The sequence below is a fragment of the Erinaceus europaeus genome, chromosome 3, assembly GCF_950295315.1.
Source record: "Erinaceus europaeus chromosome 3, mEriEur2.1, whole genome shotgun sequence".
Taxonomy (NCBI): Eukaryota; Metazoa; Chordata; class Mammalia; order Eulipotyphla; family Erinaceidae; genus Erinaceus; species Erinaceus europaeus.
In genome coordinates this window covers 73,348,084-73,360,371 of record NC_080164.1, presented here as the reverse complement: position 1 = coordinate 73,360,371, position 12,288 = coordinate 73,348,084, and positions in this window count along the sequence as shown.

Genomic DNA, 12,288 nt, shown 5'->3' with positions numbered 1-12,288 from the left:
GTTATTACACACATACAACTTAGACATTTCTCTGCATGTGTATATATATATATATGTATATATATATATATATATATATTCTCTTAAATAAAATGGGTAAATGGAACTGAACACTTTTTAATTTTTTTTTCCCTTTTGTTGCCCTTGTTGTTTTATTGTTGTAGTTATTATTGTTGTTGTTGTTAGATAGGACAGAGAGAAATGGAGAGAGGAGGGGAAGACAGAGAGGGGGAGAGAAAGACACCTGCAGACTTGCTTCACCGCTTTTGAAGCAACTCCCTTACAGGTGGGGAGCTGGGGGCCTCTAACGGGGATCCTTACTCCAGTCCTTGCGCTTGGCACTGCGTGCGCTTAACCCTCTGCGCTACTACCAACTCCCGCAACTGAACACTTTTTAAAAATTCAGCTAATATATATTTTTTGACATATGCTTTGCTCTTGTCCCTAATAAGACTGCTCTTATTGGTTACAAAAGTTTTGCTTACTTCCAGTCATGATTGTTCAACAATTTGTTTGGCTTTGTATGTTAACTCTCTTTTCAGCCACCAAGTTCTAGATGCTAGCATGATATCGAAAAGACTTCCCTGGACAGACAACTCCACCAATGTGTCCTGGAGCTCCGCTTCCCCAGAGCCCCACCCTACTAGGGAAAGAGAGAGACAGGCTGGAAATATGGATCAACCTGTCAATGCCCATGTTCAGCAGGGAAGCAATTACAGAAGCCAGACCTTCAACCTTCTGCATCCCACAATGGCCTTGGGTACATACTCCCAGAGGGATAAAGAATAGGAAAGCTATCAGGGGAAGGGATGGGATACGGAGATCTGGTGGTGGGAATTGTGTGGAGTTGTACCCTTCTTATCCTGTGGTTTTGTCAAAGTTTGCTTTTTATAAATAAATAAATAGTTTTGCTTAAAAGTAAGAAATTGATAAGAAATCCATTAAATTAATGTAAAGTTGTAAACTAGAGGTCTGACAATAGGAATAATGAATATATTGATATATTGACAGAATGACTAAAGAGAAAGGCTGTTTCAAAAACAGCAATTCTAGCAGACAATGAGGAATTAGACTTGGATGATATGAGATGAATGAAAATTAAGGAATAAATTTTGAAAGACCTTATAAAAGAGTAAAAAACCTTATAGAGGATCTGTTGGCTCCATGTGGACAGAGTAAGATTTAAGTCATACTAGCACTTATCTAGGGATGCATAGGGAAAAGCTGCTGGCTATGATAACATCACCCCAGAACTCATTCTTAACCTGGGCCCCGTGGCAAAGAAGTGGCTCGCTTCATTCCTGTCCCACATCTTGGAATCTGAGTCTATGCCCAAAGTTTGGCGTCGTGCGAAGATTATAGCGGTTTTGAAACCAAAGAAAGACCCAACACTGGCCACCAGCTATAGACCAACTTCTCTCCTCTCCGTGTGTTACAAACTCCTTGAGAGGCTGCTCCTGTCACGTATTTCTCATCTTACAGAGAAATTCCTATCACCCGCCCAAGCTGGTTTCCGCCCAGGAAGATCTACCTGCGAACAAGCCCTGGCCCTCTCAACTTACATTGAAAATGGATTCCAGAAGAATTTAAAGACAGGTGCTGTCTTTGTTGATCTCACAGCAGCCTATGACACGGTCTGGCACCGTGGTCTCCTAGTCAAGATCTCAAGATGCCTGCCTCCATAGGTGGCCAACACTATATCGTTTCTTTTCCAAAACAGAAGATTCCGGGTGCATCTGGGTGACAAGTCTAGCAGATGGAGACTTCTCTCAAGTGGCCTCCCCCAGGGCTCTGTTCTGTCTCCTACACTATTTAATATTTACATCAATGACCTCCCAGAAACTTCTTCAAGGAAGTTCATCTACGCCGATGACATCTGCTGTGCAACTCAGGCATCCAAGTTCGACATCCTCGATGAAACACTCACGAAAGACATGTCTCTGATATCTGATTACTGTAAAAAATGGCGACTAATCCCTAGCACTGCAAAAACGGTATCATCTGTTTTCCATCTACACCATGCCTCGGCCTCGCGTGAGCTTAATGTGCAGCTTGGCGATATGAGAATCCGGTATGAAGCCCAGCCAGTCTATCTTGGCGTTACTCTCGATCGCACTCTGTCATTTCACAAACATCTCATAAAAACTGCAGCAAAGGTGGGCGCGAGGAATAACATCATTGCAAGACTGGCCAGCTCCTCATGGGGCGCGAGTGCTTCCACACTACGATCATCATCTCTGGCATTATGCTATTCCACTGCAGAATACTGTGCCCCAGTATGGTTCCGTAACCCCATGTCCACTTGGTCGATTCCAAATTATATTCCTCCATGAGGATCATTTCTGGAACCATCCGTTCCACCCGGTCCCATGGCTGCCAGTTCTTAGCAACATCGCCCCGCCAGATATTCGTCGGGATGCGGCATCATCTAAGTTCATTTCCCACGTCTACGCTTGACTGGACCTGCCAATATACGCGGATATCTTCGCCCACCCTGTCCAACACTTGACGTCTCGTCACCCAATCTGGTCCCCTACGCCTACACTGAACTTCTTTGTTCCAGACTCTTGGAAACAGAGTTGGCAGTCAGCTGAGGTAAAGAACAAACACCTCATCACAGACCCCTGCAGCATCAACCCGGCTTTGACCTAGCACGTTATGATTGGGCCCTCCTCAATCGCTATCGAACAGGCCATGGCCGGTGCGCCGCTATGTTCCATCGCTGGGGAGCCAGAGACGACCCGAACTGCCCCTGCGGCTATAGACAGACTGTGACCCACATAGTCAACGACTGCCACCTCTCCAGATTCAAAGGAGGTCTCGAAACTTTACATCAGGCTCAACCTGACGCTGTTGACTGGCTACGGAAGAAGGGCAAACGCTAGAAGCACTTATCTACATGTGGTAATAATAGGTTTCTCCACCAGATGGCAATAGAGTTCTTTCTTGGTTTTTAATTTTCCCTCATACTGAAGTATTTGAAATTATGGTATCTTAAAGTAAATTGGCCTAAATTTCCAACATTGTGATCAAGTTATCCAGAGAAACTTATATACAATAAAAATCCTATGATGAATATGGGCACCAGATCAAATCGATGGGGTTTACAGTCAACAATATTTATATACTTTTCCCATATTTGGGAGCTACTCTCTTCCCTGATCCAGCTTTCTATCCCTTTTTTCCAGCCCTGACATCATTTCCCCAGACAATAACTTTGATCTACCTGTATATCAGAGGTCAGGCTCAGGAAAAAACTAGTAAAATCATGGTCCCTTTGGAATATACTTAAAATAGACCTACTAGCTATTTCCAAAACAGATATTCCAAATTTTCATCTGCAATATTCCAGCCTTTAGTTTCATGATTAATCAACTATTTGTATGGCTTTATATGTTAACTCTTTCAGCCACCAGGTTGCAGGTGCTAACATGATGCCAACTGGACTTCCCTGGACAAATGACCCCACCAATGTGTCCTGGAGCTCTGCTTCCTCAGAGCTCTGCCCACTAGGGAAAGAGAGAGGCAGGCTGGGAGTATGGATCAACTTGCGAATGCCCATGTTCAGTGGGGAAGCAATTACAGAAGCCAGACCTTCAACCTTCTGCATCCTACAATGACTTTGGGTCCATACTCCCATAGGGTTAAAGAATAGGAAAACTCTCAGAGGAAGGAATGGGATGCAGAGTTCTGGTGGTGGGAATTGTGTGGAGTTGTGCCCCTATGGTCTTGTTAGTGTGTCCATTTTCTAAATAAACTTTTAAAAATCCTGAAAATATGTACGGTGGTGCCTTGGTATTTGTCATTAATCAGTTTCCAGAAAGCATGAGTATCTAAAATGACAAGAACAGAAAGACTGGCACAGTGACTGACACAGGAGTGGGGGGTTCCTACCCACCAGGGGATGTCCCCTCCACTTCTTCCCCAGATGAGTTGTACTATTGCCAGAGGATCTGAAGCAGGTGCTGTCTGCAGAAGTGGTTCCAGCTTGCCAGGACAACCCCAGCACAGCTGTGGTAAGGGTCTTTGCTGACCCACTGTCCACCTGGAGACCCCTCACTTGGTACTATTGCTGTCCTTACTGTAGTGAGTCCCACTTCTGTCAAGGACTGAGCCTGGGACATTGGAGACTCAGGCATGAAAGTCTTTTTTTAAAATATTTTATTTTATTTATTTATTCCCTTTTGTTGCCCTTGTTGTTTTATTGTTGTAGTTATTATTATTGTTGTTGTCATTGTTGGATAGGACAGAGAGAAATGGAGAGAGGAGGGGAAGACAGAGAGGAGGAGAGAAAGATAGACACCTGCAGACCTGCTTCACTGCCTGTGAAGCAACTCCCCTGCAGGTGGGGAGCTGGGGTTCGAACCGGGATCCTTATGCCAGTCCTTGTGCTTTGCGCCACCTGTGCTTAACCCGCTGCGCTACAGCCCGACTCCCGGCATGAAAGTCTTTTGCATAACCACTATGCTATCTCCTGGCCTGCTAGAATGTTTTCAGTTGGAGATCGTTTCCATTCAAAGATAACATGCCATTGCCTTCAGGTCTTTAAAGTTTCTGTTGAGAAATCAGCTGATAGTCTTATAGGGATTCCCTTATGAAGGATTCTTTGTAAAATAAAGTGAAAAACTTTGTTCCAAGAGGCCACTCAGCGGTAGTTTTGCATGAGGCCTTGAGCTCATTCCCTGACACCACATTAAAAAATGTAGAGGCGGCAGGAGAAACAGCATCATGTGTTGGTATGCTTCTAAATTCTGCTTCTAAGACCCCTTCTGTTTCATTGGTTTAATCCCCCCTGCTTAACACTGTATTCTATTTACATAACCACTGTTAACTAAGCACTGCTCTGCCTCCAGGGCAGGGGAGGCAGCTTCACTGGCAGTGGAGCTACAGATATCTCGTTTTTTGGCTCTGGAGGTGGTGCATTGGATAAAACATTGGATTCTCAAGCAGGAAGTCCTGAGTTTGATCCCCAACAAATATGTGCCAGAGAGTAGTCTGATTGCTCCCCTCCTCCTTCTTGTCCCTCCTCTCTCATAAATCTAAAAAAAAAAAAACCAGTACAGCAGTGTATATCAGGTAATAATATAGATGTGGGTTGATCCCTGAAATGCAGCATTGGCCAAGATTAGAGAAATCTATTAACATCCATATTAAATTAATGAAAAGTAGCTGTATGGCTTTTTTTTTCTTCCAGTGTTAAACCACTGTGGTGTCTGCACTACTAATCCACTGCTCCTGGAGGCCATTTTTCCCCTTTTGTTGCCTTTGCTGTTTATTGTTATTATAGTTGTTGTTATTGGATAGACAGAGATAAATCGAAAGAGGGGTGGAAGACAGAGAGGAGAAGAGAAAAACAGACACCTGCAGACCTGCTTCACCGCTTGTGAAGCGACCCCCTTGTAGGTGGAGAGCTAGGGGCTAGAACCAGGATCCTAACGCCGGTCCTTGCACTTTGTGCCAAGTGTGCTTAATCCGCAGCGCAGCTGCCCAGCCCCCTGTATGGCATTATTTTTATTTTTATTTTTTTAATATTTTTATTTATTTATTGTTGGATAGAGACAGAGAGAAATTGAGAGAGGTGGGGAATATGGAGATGGAGAGAGACAGACACCTGCAGCCCTACTTCACCACTTGCAAAGCTTTCCCCCTGCAGGTGGGGATCAGGGGGTTGAACCTGCATCCTTACGCACTGTAATGTGAGTGTTTAGCCAGGTGTGCCACCACCTGTTCCCAGGAATTTTTTAAAATTAAATACAACAACTGATAGGAATGAAAACTCCTGGTAAACTAGAACAGAAATTCTTTTATCTAGTAGGGAGTAGTATCAAAAAGCCCCCCAGAGATAATTTAGCAGTTAAGCACTGGTTTTGGTTTTTTTTTTTTCAATTTGATAAGATAGAAAATGAGAGGGAGATGGGAGATAGGGAGACAAGCAGAGACCTGCAGACCTGCTTCACTACTTGTGAAGCTTCTCGCCTGCAGGTGGTTGTGTGTACTCAACCAGGTGCACTGCAGCCTGGCACCCAAACACAGGACTTTTATGCAAGTGGTCCCAGGTCCAGTCCCCAGCAGTGCTGGTATGGTGTCCTAGCAATAACCCTGGTGGCAATAATAAAGAAATAAGCAAATAAATGTTGCAGCAAATGTCTACTGTTAAGTATGTTGCATTTAAAATCAATCACCAATCAAGGATGCCTACTCTATTAAGTGGTGATGCACCTGGTTGAATGCACATGTTACAATGTGCAAGAACTGAGGTTTGAGCCCTTCCTCCCACCTGCAATGGCAAAGCTTTGCAAGTGGTGAAGCACTGTTGAGGGTGTCTCTCTGTCTCTTTCCCTCTCTATCCCCCCCTTATCTCTTGATTTCTAGCTATCTCGATCCAGTAGAGAAATAAAGATAATACCATTTTTTTATTTTAATTTTAACCCCAGGCTGTGCAATAAAACAAGATAGAGAGGGAAAAAGTAGAGAGTTCAGAAAAACAAAATAAAATACTTACAGCAGTCCAGTATTCTGTGGACTCTTAAAGAACCCATAACAAATTATTAGGACGAATGAAATCAATTTATCCAATTAGTGCAAAGAAGATCAATACACAAAGCAAAAAGTATTTCTGCATACCAACAAATCCAGAAGATGTAATTTAAAATATATGCTAATCAAATATATCAGAATAAGTGTTACAGGAGATGTCCAAGTCTTTTACGAAGAAGACTATAAAATTTTATTGAGCGAAGCAGAACCCAACAAGTTAATCATAAAATTTATATGGAAAGGCAATAAGCCAAAATGCACTTTTAAAGAATAACAAGTTGGAGGAGCTTTACATACCAAGTATCAAAATCAGAATGGCACTTAACAAAGAAAGACAAAGAATAATTTAAAAAAAACATATGGAAAGGTGGTATATGGCACTGATAACATTGTAAATCAAGAGAGAAATGCGTTGATAAATTCAGACTGGATACCTTTATACAAAAATCAAATACAGGATTTAGATGTGAAAGGCAAGACTATGTTGTCCAGTATCAGGAAAGATTTCTCTAAATTTTATCTAGTTTCCTCGTTGGTTTTTAAAAATATTTATTTTCATGAGGAAGAGAAGCCAGAGCTCTGCTCAGCTCTGGCAAACGGTGGCATCAGAGGCTGAACCCGGAATCCCTGGAGCTTCAGGCATGCAAGTCTGGTGGATGACCACTGAGCTCCCTCCTGGTCTCAGTTTTCTAGTTGTTGAGAGTAGAGTGTAAAGTTGGTTTCTGTTTGTGCTGCAGGCTTACTAGTGTAAGACAAGCATAGATTTTTAGAGTTTTCTTCTTCCTACAAAATTTCCATTTCCTCCAAATTATTTCTTTTTATCTTCTTATTCAGACCTCTAGATTCCTAACTAGGCATTTGCCTTAAATGTTTGGTGATTTTTTTGTTTGTTTGTTTGCTTACTTGCTTGCTTTTCTGATCAATCTTAACAGAGTAGGGGAGATTGTTTGGAAACTGTTTGTATTGATAGACCAGTTACAAGTTTCATGTAAGGCAACATTTATCAACTGACACTGCTGACACTTTGAACACGACACACTGGACAACATCCCTGGTTTTTATCCATTAGTACTCCCTCCCCAATTTATGACAGTCATGAATGTCCTTAAACTTGTCAAGTGCCCCCAGTGGAGAATTACTAATGTAAAATGTCTTGGCTTTTTTTTTTTTCCCCTCCAGGGTTATTGCTGGGGCTTGGTGCCTGCACCACAAATCCACTGCTCCTGGAGACTAATTTTTTCCCTTTTGTTGCCCTTGTTTTTTTTTTTTTTTTAATCATTGTTGTGGTTGTTATTATTGTTGTTATTGCTGTCATTGTTGGATAGAACAGAGAGAAATGGAGAGAGGAAGGGAGGACAGAGAGGGGGAGGGGAAGACAGACACTTGCAGACCTGCTTCACCACTTATGAAGCGATCCCCACCCCCTCACCCCCTGCCCCCTGCAGGTGGGGAGCTGGAGGACTCAAAATGAGATCCTTACGATGGTCCTTGTGCTTTGCTCTATGTGCACTGAACCTGCTGTGGTATCGCCCAACCCCCATTTTGGCTTTTTAAAGGGATCTGTCAAAGATATTTCTTTTTGAGATCATCATATCTCCATAGAATCTCCTCCAATTTTTCTTGCTTGAAGGATAATGTAAAACCCATCAAGCAAAATGTTGGTTATGGAAGTAATGTGCCTAGTAAGAGTACCACCTGATTTAGTTATTAAGAAGAAGCCTGACTGAGACAACTCAAGAATTCCTGAAGAACGGCCAGCCAGCTTTCTTGGATCATGAAACTGGAAAAAAAGAAAAGAAAAGAAAAGAAAAGAAAAGAGAAGAGAAGAGAAAAGAAGAGAAGAGAAGAGAAAAAAGAAAAGAAAAGAAAAGAAAAAAAAAAGAAAGAAACTGAACAGTGGACATATCTTGTACAAATCCCACAGTGGCCATTCCAACCTCTGAGCCACATGACCTGGGTACATTTTTGCCACCAGCTGCATCTTTCTTCTAGACTTTCTGTTCAAATATTTGGAAGAGAATTTTTGGCCTAGATCCATCTTTCAAGTCTACCACAAAATTTATAACCCTGAGCATCCAACTACAGCAAAGGATGAGTTGGGGGAAAGGTGTTTACATTGTGTATCCACTTAACAGCAACCTAAATATGGCATAAAAATTGACCTTCCCCAGCCAAACAAAACAGTTTAATGATTTTGAACCCAGGCTATTGTGCAGATAATGTATGCACTCAGCTGGGTGCACTACCGCCCAGTCCCCAGTGTTACCTTTTTAAATTGGTGTACAAAATCCCCAGAAAGGCACTATTAAGAGACAAAAATGGTGAAAACTACAGAATTGGCTTAGTGTGTGTGTTCCTTCTATATAACTAGCTTGTCCCTCAAATTCTCCTTGAATCCCACACCAGGTCTGCTGCCTGTGAGTCATCTGGCCTTTTTCACCACACCAGTCATTCCTCATCAAGGTCTCCTTAAGTAAAGCTTATAGATAGAAGGCTGAAATGCACCTTCACCACACAGCCCCACAAAGATCAGTCTATTGTGGCACTCCGCCAAACTTAATTTTTTCCAACAGAATTTTTGATTTGTTCTTCTGCATCAATGTAATTGTCCAACATTGAGTCAGAAAACTGGCCCCCAGACTGACTGCCTACTTTTGTATATAAAGTTGTAATGGAGAATAGCCATAGCCATTCATTAACTTAATAGTCTGTGGTTGCTTTTATGTCCAAGTTGCAAATTCTAAAATATTTATGACTTAGCCTTTTAAGGAGATGCTTGTTGATCCTTATTCTAGGTACCCCTAGAATGTTCCGTTAGTTTTAGAGAAGCTTGAATTGATGTAAAGATTATTGACTGCACAGTTGTGGTACAATAGTTTCCCAGGGTATTTTTATTGTTTCTTAATTTCTTAATCACTTTATAGACTAAATTTAGGACCAGACATCACTCAAATATCTTCAAATATTATCTTATTGGCATGGACTAAACTACTAAGTAATTTGATCTAGATGATTGTTTATGGCTTAATGCAAATGTCTCCAGTCTCTTCTGGTTATTTACCCAAGGATTATATTTTCTTGCTACATTTACTCAAGGATAATAGTGTATAATTACATCCTGTGTGATCTGGAATGTAAAGTCCCTTCTCTATATCAGACTTTGATTTCTTTCCATGACATGAAAAGTTAGCTTTTAGGTGACATGGTTGAAATTAATATACAATAAACAGGACATTAATTTTCATTCTTCATCGTTGCGGAGATAATCTTATTTCATGGCCCAGTGGGTGGGCCAAAGAACCTTCCCACACTATCCTTGTTTGATAAAATAAATATTAGCCAGGTACCTCTGTGGATCACTTGCAACAAACTTGTATTTTCAAAGGACTTACCCCATGGTCAGTAGAGCATATTCAACTAAGGCAGCCTGTTTGGGAATCCAATACTTTATCTACTGTGCCACCTCCTGGACTACTGGAAGCCTGTTTGGAATCAATGCATTCTACTCAAGACTTGAGGAATAAACTTTCATTGCTGCAAAACCTTTCATTTGTCAATCTGGTGCTTCCTGTGTGATTTAGTTAATAAATTGTTCTTGACTTGAAACACAAGATCTTTTTTTTTCCAAATAATTTTATTGGGGGACATAATGGTTTATAAGGCACATAGGTACAATTTCTCATCTTCTCATGATAGATGTCACAGACCACTCTCACCACTAACCCAAGTCTCTCTTCACCACTGTATACTAGGTACCTGACATCATCTCCTTCTCCCTCTCCCTCTCCTATCTTTCAGTAATCCAGATTCTTTTGCTTTGGTGAAACACACCTGACCCAATCAAAGCTTTTCATCCTGCATTTCCTTTTTCTTGTCTTGCTTAAGTATCACCTGTAAGTGAAATCATCCTGTATTCATCCTTCTCCTTCTAACTTATCTCACTTAACATGATCCCTTCCAGACCCATTCAAGATATGGGGAGAAGACTTGAATAGGATTTTTACTAAAGAAGAGTTCCAGATGACCAACAGACATAAAAAATGCTTGGAGTCACTGATTATTTAGAGAAATACAAGTAAAGACAACAATGATATACCACTTTACACTTGTGAGAAGTCACACATTAGAAAGACAGGATAACAAGTGTTGGTGAGGATCCAAGAAAAGAACACATCTACACTGTTGGTGGGGATGTAAACTGGTTGAACCTCTGTGGAAAACAGTCTGGTGGTTCAGTAGAAATGGATCTACCCAGGAGTCCAGTGGTGGCGCAGTGGGTTAAGCGCAAGTGGCGCAAAGCGCAAGGACCGGCTTAAGGATCCCGGCTGGAGCTCTGGGCTCCCCACCTGCAGGGGAGTCACATCACAAGCGGTGAAGCAGGTCTGCAGGTTTCTTTCTCTCCCTCTCTCTGTCTTCCCCTCCTCTCTCCATTTCTCTCTGTCCTATCCAACAACAATGACATCAATAACGACAACAATAATAACCACAACAATGTTAAACAAGGGCAACAAAGAAAATAAATATAAAAAAATAAAATAAAGAAATGGATCTACTCTTATGAATTGGCAGTTCCTCCCCTAGGGGATTTATCCAAAGAATACAAAAACATCTATACAAAGAGATTTATGTATACCTTTGTTCATACCAGCACAAGAAAGTCAGTTGCCACTCTTTTTTTTATTATTGATTTAATATTGATTCATAAAATTATGAGATAACGGGTACAATTCCATACCGTTCTCACCACTAGAGTTCTGTGTCCCCATTCTCTCCATAGGAAACTGCAGTTCTGCTAAGGTCACAGATATGGGTTGACTATTATTTCTATAACTATCTATATTTTTATATATTAGCTTTATTTATCCCATTTTATTGCCCATGTTGTAGTTGTTATTGTTGTTATAGTTGTTTGGATAGGACAGAGAGAAATGGAGAGAGGAGGAGAAGACAGAGAGGAGGAAAGATAGACACCTGCAGACCTGCTTCATTGCTTACGAATCGACCCCTTGCAGGTGGGGAGCGGAGGGCTTGAACCGGGATCCTTACAGTGGCCATTATGGTTTGCGTCATGTGTGCTTAACCCGCTGTGCTACTGCCCAGCCCCTGTATTAGCTCTTTTTTTCCTATGGACCTGCCTTCTCCTCCTTTTTAAGTTACACCTATACCTATTGCTACTTTGTAATATCTTTTTCCCTCTTCTCTCCCCAGGTCTTGATGGAATTGGAGTTCAGAGACCTCTAGTCATCTTCCCCTAATGTCTCCCCCCCTCTGGGAGTATGGACGAAAATTCTTTATGGTATGCAGAAGGTGGGAGTTTTGGCTTCTGTAATTGTTTCTCCGCTGGACGTGAGAATTGGCAGATCTATCCATACCCCCACCTGCAGGGGGCGGATGCTTCACAAGGGGTGAAGCAGATCTGCAGGTGTCTATCTCTTTCTCTCTCCTCTCTATCTCCCCATCCTCTCTCAGTTTCTCTCTGTCCTGTCAAATGTCCAACAAGAGTAGTGGATTAGTAATGTCAGCACCAAACCCCACCAGTAACTATCTACATCTACATCTACATCTACATCTACATCTACATCTAGTTACTTGCCCTCGAGTATACAGCTCATCATAGGAATTCAGTGGTTTCATAACCTGAATTCAAGCAGGTGAGCCACCACCCAGCCCCTGGAATTCAGTGGTTTTGAATGAAAGAATCAGTGAATGAAATGAAAGACTTTTAGATCTCTCTGGGGCAGAAACATCAGA